Genomic DNA, 9,795 nt, shown 5'->3' on the forward strand with positions numbered 1-9,795 from the left:
CGATATGCGTGGCCAGCCCAATGCCACTTCAAATGATGTCTGCTAATTTTGCAAGCTACGCCGGTAACTCCGGTTCTTCTCCAGATAGTCGCACGCTGAGTGATCTCGATGGACTAGTTCCGCAATTAGTGTCCACGTTTCGTTTTAGAATATATTATTTTAACATTGTATACATTTACATAATTTCAAATTGAATATTTACTAACCTGATCGTGATAAAATAAATTCCAAATCTTCTCTTTAGAAGAAGAGGCATTTGCAGTAATAGTACATTAAAAGCTAGAGAGTGCACTTCTCTCTATGACCTGCGTAGTTGGCTGGTCTTTGAGGTTAGCTGCCATGACCGAAATCGATTAGGACGACATTATAATCATAATTAATCCATGAGCTAATAAGATACTTTTTACTAAGCTTACCAAAATACCATATCGTTTCATATCAGAGAAAAGTAAGCACCTTAATCTAGTTCTCATTATAAATAAACTCCAGTACAGTCCAGGGAATTTTAGAATGAAGTATCAAAGGTATACATTTGTCCTGTAGTTGTATTATGAACGGAAGTTCCCGCAACTTACTGTACAAACTTATCTCTTGCATAATGGATGTGCCCTGATAGATTTCCGTAAGTGATTGATAGAGGGCGATGTGGTATACCACTCGGATTATGGTCATGTTATTCAATACTTAACAAATTAATCGTTTAATTAAAATAACTAATCGTTAATTTGATAATTATATTTTTACCCATTTAATATTTTATTTATAAACCAGAATGGGTACTAATCCGTAATGTTAGTACCTATGTGTCTACATTTAAAAAATAATGTTTTCAAATATAAGTCTAAAGTTTCTTGCTCATAAGATATTTAATCTTATATTTAAAAATCAAACTATATCTCACTTGTGAAATTATAAAACACTATTTACTGCTACGCTTTTTTTATGCGTGTGTCCTTTAAATGGCATAATTTATTATTTATTACTATAGTCTATGCCATTTCACGATCGACTTTGTGCTTACAAAGCAACTCTACAGGTCAATGTTGACATGTCATAATAAAAATCTTGGCATATAGCTAAATGATGAGAAGATCATGTGAGAATGTAAAGTATTTATATAAACAATAATTCCAACTAAGAACTATCATTTCTATAGTTGGAAGAAAACGCTGTACTATGTGTGTTTATTATGGATTGAGTATGTATCGAATTGGATGTACTTAATGAGAGTGAAGACTATCAAAAGTATATCTCCATTAAAATAAATCAGTAGTCATGTGATGACGGATCGGCCAAGCTTTTGTTGTGATAATGCGAATATTGTCGAACGGTTACTTTCCATTTTTAACGATTCTTGATATTTATTACCTCTGGGAGACGCCAAATGTGAAATTCGTGTATTTATTTAGAAGGCGATACAACAAAGACCATTCTCTCGGTAAGTTCGGACCGACGGACCACAATTCAAGAAAAATATTTGATGTACATTACGTTACGTTGTGTGTATCTCCGCTAACTTCTTCTATAACACTCATCAGATTTTGATATGGTTTTCAATAATAGAAAGAGCGATAAACAACAAAAGTTTATATAAATATATATTTTTTAATATTTTGTACAAAACTGCTGAACTATGAGGGTATTCTATCTAAAATGCCGTTTTCCGTTTTTATTGCTTGGGCTGGTTAAATATTAAGACATATATGAAACAATTTACTTAAAAATTATAGGTCTTAAGGTCACAACAGCACGTGTCCATCTTCTAAGAAACACTCACAAACACTTCTAGTGAAAACGCCTAAATATCTTTGTAAACTTCGGTGTTTAATATTCATTCAAATAGTGAATTAACACATTCAAATGAATACTTTAGAAGATATCACTGCTTGCAAATTACGTGTAAACAAGAAAACTGGTGTTCGGATAATTGCTCGGATGCCTGTAACAATATAATTTTGACTTTGGCAACCTATAATGTATAAATTTTAATCTATGTATCACAATAATTTTACGACTCAAATTAATTTTGATATCATAAACAATATAAAAATTTACTTACATACCTACTGTATTTGCAACCGGGAAAACTAGAGTGGATCGCTAGTTAAGTTAACAAAGAAAAGTATATCTTAGTCCAAAATACGCAGTGGATAGAACAAGTTTTTCTTAAACGAAAATGGCGAGTTTAAATCTAACCATGTCCTCTAGGTTTTCGCTTGCTTAAATCGTAGCATTCAGAATGATTAATTTCGGCTGTAAGTATGTATGTATGGTTTGGAGTTAATTAAAACCCTTTTTCTAAACAAAGGATATCTTTGCCCGGCATTGGGACATTTACGAGTTGATTCTAAGTATATCGTTAATCTATCTTATTTTAATTATAATGCTTTCAAAAATGTAAAATATTGATTTAATCAGTCTCACAAAAGCTTACTCAATTATCATCGAAATAAAATTAAAGTAAACCCTGACCATAAGAATGAAGTCAATGTAGTATTGATTTTCATACAAGAGAATAACTGTATTATTCTTCTCACCTTTCTAAGTTCGACTTTATCAGCGGGTTTCATATGCGGCAGATGATAGATGACCTGTCAAGGGGCGATGCAGACGGAAAACGTGCAAATTAATGTTCACACCCTCGCCTCGTTAAGCTGTTGACATCTCCAGATAATTTGTTGAAGAAATCTTACGTATTTTGCGAGAGTAATCGACTTTTGTCGATCGTAACTCACTTGAAAATAGCTGCACTAATTAATATAAGATTTTATAAGAGCATGCTAGTGAGCATAATATTAAAGACTGCGGTTCTGCAGTAGTTATTAATACAATGACTAGTAATGTAAAATAACTTACCAACAGTTTTTTTTGTTTTTTTTATTTAAATTTGGAATTACACTTTCTATAATGCCTAATCAGTAATTATTATCTAATACTAAGCAAGCTACATGCTCAGAAGTAGCACAGGTATGATAGAAGCTTCATATTGATATGGTGCGATTTTGTCGCTAACTGATTTTATGTATCCTAAGAGAACAAAATAATAAATATCCCGAGAAAACAATAATAAAAGATTTCACAGGCAATTGATCCAATTATTTTGTAAAAAAAATATAACATCGATGACTTGGTGGTGCTTAAACGCTTCGGACTCCCAGCCGTCAGCACATTTGTAAATAAGAAAATCGATATATTAACCTTAACCTATTTTATTATGATATATTTTTGAAATACTTTCCTAGTACTTACTAGAGAGTATAAAGAGTTAAATAATTCAATTAAAGCAAAAATATAGTAAAATATCAAAATGCATATATGCATTTTAAAACGATCTACATTATGAATATACACATTGGATACAAATAAGAGAAACAGAAGTTCGACCTCACACAATTTACGAAATGGAAAATGTATCACAATATCTAACTCGAAAACATTCGCAATAAAACCTCATTTCTAATCCCCGAAATGGCGTTGCTAACATTTAAATTCGATAGAGGAATAAATTGACATACAATGCTAACAAAAAGTTAACCGCAACACGAATAAACAGATTCCCGTAGTCAATTTCCAAATTGCCGACGACCATAAAGTCAACCCTCCTTAATCCAATCACACCCCGCGCTTGTCAACGTTTTGTTTCCTCTTTTGTTAATAACCAAAAAAAGATGATCCCTCCTTTAGCGACTGCAAGGCTCCTTCGCGTTTTCGTGACGGAGATCCCGAAATAACCGGGTAGGTCACGCTTAAACGGTTCATAACGTATAAAGAAACGTTTGAAAAGTACCGAGCCCCACAAAAAAAAACAAATATATTTACGCAATATAATATCTTCTTACCATAGGATAGGGTATGATTTCGTGTAAAGAAAATAACAAAGATAAAATATGTCGCCCACGAAAACAGAACAGACTTCAAAAATGGATTTATAAAAGGAACACACGAAGAAAATAATCCATTTAGTCGCGTGGCGCGCAAATGTTCGATCCGTTAAGGGAACGCGGTACTATGAGATCAAAAAGCATTGGTATTTCGAACACGGCCGTCCTTTTATTTCAGCCGGTCAAAGCCAGGGGTTCGAAATTTAAAATGTACTTAAATTCAATTCGTATTTCCGTTTCTCGAATGTTTTTTCTTTTTAATTTCCATTCGTGTCCATGGCGTGCTTGTTTTTGTCCATTCATAGTTAATGTGGGTGATCTTTTGTAAGGGCTCTCTGTAAAATTAGAGAGGGTATCGTTTACAGCTTTTTACGAAATCAAAATTGATCTTTTATTATATGCATATTCGTTTCATTCAATCTGTCTCGTGTTTTATTTTATCAATCAATAACAATTAAACTGACAAATCTGCTAAATAAATATTCACGAAATTTACACCAGGAGATGTATCTTCTCATATCGTCTAAGTAGTAGTCCTGAGTACTTGGTAGATAACGCCTGCCGACGGTTTTGCTTGTAAATACATATTTTAATATTTGCAAAAATTGAAAATTTATTTAATATTGTATTGTAATACATATATGTATATCTAACCCCACGTTGATATATATTTCCTAATAGGGAAATGTATCGTTTTTAAGATCGTGAGAGAGAAGAAGCTAGACCAAAGGCCAAAAATTGTACAGCGATCATATCTACGTTATTTAGTAGAACATATTTTCCATATAAAGAATAATAAAGTTACGTTATATACAAGTTATATTATTATAATATATACACACATATATATATATAGATTTTAGGTTTCATTTAGTGTCATATTCTTATCTGCACAGACATTGGTGTATCTTATTTTAAGTTTTTTTTTAGACCTTTCATCACCAGGCAGCATTACAAATTAAGTATAAGGGTTAAAAACTTTTTTTATAAAAATATGGTATTCATTTGGTATAAAAATATTAATTAGTCTATGAAGGGGTGTCATTTGTGTTCATAAGATTCTGGATGCTATTCAGATAGTCAGTTCATATAATCAGATCATCTCTACTATATGTCATAATTTGTAAGTTTTACTCCAGAATCTCTTGGATAGTAACCATTTGTGCGCTCCCCACCAGTGTTATCTGTAAACGCTTCTTCTCTATCGTAGGTATAATAGTCATCATTGGATTTTAACTTTAAAACGTTGGTTAAACAACAATTATTTTGAGCCTGTTATAAACATGTTGTTTTACGTATTTTAATAGACAAAAAATAAAATAAATTGCATTATTTTATACCTAAATCCCATCATAAAATGACATTACAACATTATAATTCCTTAGTATCAACATAATCTAATTAAATTCATTGTAACTTATATCGGGCAATAATCGACGTTATCTTTTGTTACTTAACACAACTTTCTCTTTAAAAATAGAATTGCAAAAAATAAAGTACAAAAAACACGTTTTTTTTGTCCTTAAACGAATCTAATCTTTTGGAAACATTCGTAAACATCACTTAAGGAAGTCCAGTGGTCACGGAAGAGCCGGAAATTTTTCAATTGAATTTCACGTCGAAGGGACGTCACACACGCTACATTAACTACGGTCAAGATACACGCACTCGTAAATCGTGTGCGTAAGTGATACGGGTTGAGAGTTTACGGGTGACAGAAATTAAAAAAAAAATGCTTTAAAAGTACAATCATTCTTTTGCCATACACATATATGTTTTAAATAAAATTCCTTCCCAGCACTGTTTGTTAATAAACGGTTAAGTAGAATTTAAAATATTACAATATAATACCAAGTATTATATAGTCTATAAATTCATTAAAAACGACACGAAAATACCAAAGCAATGCGACTTCGTGTCCGCGATATTAAAATACTAAAATCAGACTTATTATTTCAATATGCATCCACAAAATTAAAATTTTCAATTCACATCCTTATATTTTGAATGATAAGATTGAAAATCACATGACTGTAGTCGAGCTTCGAGGTGGAAGCTGCAAATTTATTTTTGTGGTGATACTTAAGGCGAATATTCACTACACAATAGCACACGCGACACAATCGCATAATGATTTGCGTATTATTAATTTTCGATCAAATAAACTATTAACCAATATCTACCACAAAGATAGACTAAAACTACAAACTACTAATACAGACGCAGTTTATGTTTAACACACAACACAGTATGCATAATAAAGTTATAGCCCATAAAGACTTTTAAGAAAATATGTCAGCATTCGTCAATGACAAATTTACTCTAATTACAAATTCCTCCTAGTACCTAGTAGGTACTCATATTGCTTAAGAGGATCGATAAAATCTATAGTCAAAAGATTGTATTCGAAAAATGTATCCATATATATATTGTACAAACTGGAACTTAGCTAAGATTTCTAAGTTTTTATTTTTTAAATATAATATAGCGCTGGACTATAACAGTCAACAGTCACACCTGATGGAAATTGATGACACAGCCTAAGGTGGAGCGCCTTGCCTAGAAGATGCCTATTCACTCTTGACTTGAAAGTTTCTACAACATTTTAATATGTATTTATAATACATAACTTGCAAAATATTTTCTGTTATTTTATATGTTTAATATGCGAATTCTGTTTTCTGCGTAGTATAGTGAATATGTAAATTACCCCTAATAAGTTACAACCTCAGTGCGACGCTGCGCTATGGATTCATCATCGCAACAGGAGGTCGTGTTCCCCGACCGTCGCAGTATCAAATATTCGCTCACTTTGAATTTTGGTATTCCCGTTTCACGTATTTTATGATACAAAAAACGGAATACGTTCAAACATTTATATTTATTAGAGAAAGTTGGTTGTTTTATTTATGTAAGAAAACACTTCCTAGCTTTGAACTTGAATAAAAAATGTATTATCGTGATAATTAGCAGAAAAACTTCACTGATTTCTGATTCTATAGGCGTTGTTTGTGCCACTCCTCAAAGTCTGCGCAAGTCTAGATTCTACACGCGGCGTTTACAATAATTAGAATATTTATACTACACGCATCAAAATTGCTTATCGTAAATCGATTTTCCATTACTAACGAATGTAAAATACAGTCAAAATGCTATAATAATTATCAAAATAACATATCATATTGCCTAAATAAAAAACGATATTGTTTATTTAAAAGTGAATTATAATAAATTAAAAGTGATTTCGGGTCGAATACTCTCGCCCTGATTGAAGTACCGTATAAAAAACATTAAAGGGCTTCATTCCCCTGTCAAATAATGGCATCCCGCAAATGTCGCGGAGTTTGTCCGCAGGAACGCGGAAAACTTTGCATCTAATATTTCATCCGCTAATATCTCTCGGAAATTACCGAGGTCTCTGTCTTTGTTGTTCGTTGTGGGCATTCTTCACGAGTGCTTTGTTCGTATAAATTAATATAAGCGTACAAAACTGTTTTAATAAAGACTGCGGCTTTACCAGCGCGAAATTTATAAAACTTTAGATATCTGTAACACAAAAACCGTCATCTCCCATTTTAGTCCCTCGAGGGGTAAATTAAATAAAGTAGCCTATGTCCTTCCCGGAACTCGAATGATCTCAACACCAGATTTCATACAAATCGGTTCAGCGGCTAAATCGTGAAGAGCTAACAAACAGACTTACTTTGGCATTTATTATATTAGTTATTATATTAGTATGGTTATTATTTACTTCAAACGTTTTTATTTCATAATATTATTGTTCTTTTTTTAATTAAATAACTAGACTTCTATAGCAATAAAGTTAAAGCAAAGGGTCGATAACAAACGATATGTATGCCTATCACAAGAACATAAAATTCACTCGTGTCACGTCAATAGTATAAAAAAGCGGATGTAACCGTGTAGAGCAAATTACTTGTATAATCTAAACTAATATTTGAGGAGACTTTTTTATAATGACTAACTGAAAACAGCTGTTCATAAATATTATATAATTTTAAGTATACTAAAACCTTTCTGGAAACGCTCTGCATCTTCTGCTACAAGTTTGATGTAGATATTTTGGTTTCGTGGTTGTTTCAGGTATTACAAAAAAAAATACTGCCTCTGAATAGAATGACGTGCGTATTTAGCGCCTAAGCTATTGGTGGTTCTAATAAAAATAAATAAATAAAAATATAACTTAAATCTAGCCGGCTAGTTCACCGACACGTCACTAATCCCTGGCGCTAGTATCGCGACATCCGGCGTCGGCGGCCGCGTCATTTCCTCTTCCCCCGGATACAAATAAACCGAGCGTGCATCACACATTGCGTGAGATAAATCGTCTGAGTGATTTGCTGAAGATTTATATTAACTAACTGTACCCGCGACATCGTTTCAATATGCGTCACGATTCAAATATGCGGTAAAGTTTTATGTCATAATATATTTATACGATGTATTGTAGTGATTCATATACTAGCAATACTGAGGATTTAAAAAGGGCCACTTTTATTAAAAAACATAAGATTTTAAAAATAGTTACCTGTACATGCTGGGCAAGGTAAGGATTTGGAGCTATTCCACGACACTGCTCCAATGCTGATCGGTGGCCACGTGTTATAATTTCAGTTAAATTCGATTCATGAAGACTTGAGACATGAAACTTCAGTGGTGCTTGCCTTGGTTTGAACCAGCAATCCCTACCTTACTGCGACTGCCTTCTAAGCCAATTCCTGTGTGATTGAACTGAAATTTCGGTACTGGCGAGAATACTATCTAGTTAATATAAAAATAATGTTATTTGTTTTTAAATGGCTCTTTATTAGATAGTAATATTTTTTGTTATATTTTATTTCTTAGTAATTTTCAATATGTATACCCATATAGTTTACTGTCATATTATATTTATAGATTGAATTACTTTAATGACGCTTTAAACAGCAATAGAAGCTTGTGACTTTAAACATATTTATACCCACAATTTGACAAGAATTGGAAAAACATCTCATATTTGTTTGTTGAATACATTTTTAATAACTAATTTGCATTACATGTATCGAATATTTTTGTAACCTTATTTTTAAAAATTAACACGTATGTATTTGAAAATCAGAAAATGGTTCGCAATTTTGTAACAAAATTTATGACATTAACATTGAATCAATAAAAGCTTGTAAAAATAATTAAACATCATTCAAAAGTAGAGAATGAACTGAATGAAAAACTGACAATAACATAATTCATACAAAATCCATTCAGTCATTATTTTTACATTCAATTACTACACGAAGCAACATAAATAATCACAGAATAATGTTACCACAAACGGCTCAATACCTCGTTAGGTAGCTATAGAGAGACATTCCATCACGCGGGTCACAAAATACGGAATAACTGACCCTTGTCCCTTGTCGTTTGCGAGGCAGCTAATGAAGTACGCATATTGGCAGGGCGCGACGAACACAGAACATTGCATACTAGAAGTGATTATAATCATGTCAAAAATCGTTTCGTAACAAATCAAATCAAATTCCTTTATTCGATATAGAAGCATTACACTTAATTATTGATTGTTAAATTAAACACTAACGCCGTCTCGGACGGTAAAATACCTAAGAAGAATGAACGATAAAAACAGAGCGGAGGATTTTTTTTGTAAATTTATGTTTATTGACAATTACTTATTCAATATGCAAAAGGAATAGCCAGGAGACGATCGTTTCTTTCCCAATGTGCTATCAACCTCTGATGAACTCACTAATTATTTTGTTCTTTATCAGTTTTTTTTATTTATTTGGCGTCAGAGGCATATTGACCGTCTTCTGGGATCCTGTTCAAAAACCTGTCCAATACATTGTCTCAGAGAGCCAAAAGTTATTATTATATACCTACAATATAATTTATGAGT

Source organism: Vanessa atalanta, chromosome 12, assembly GCF_905147765.1.
Source record: "Vanessa atalanta chromosome 12, ilVanAtal1.2, whole genome shotgun sequence".
Taxonomy (NCBI): domain Eukaryota; kingdom Metazoa; phylum Arthropoda; class Insecta; order Lepidoptera; family Nymphalidae; genus Vanessa; species Vanessa atalanta.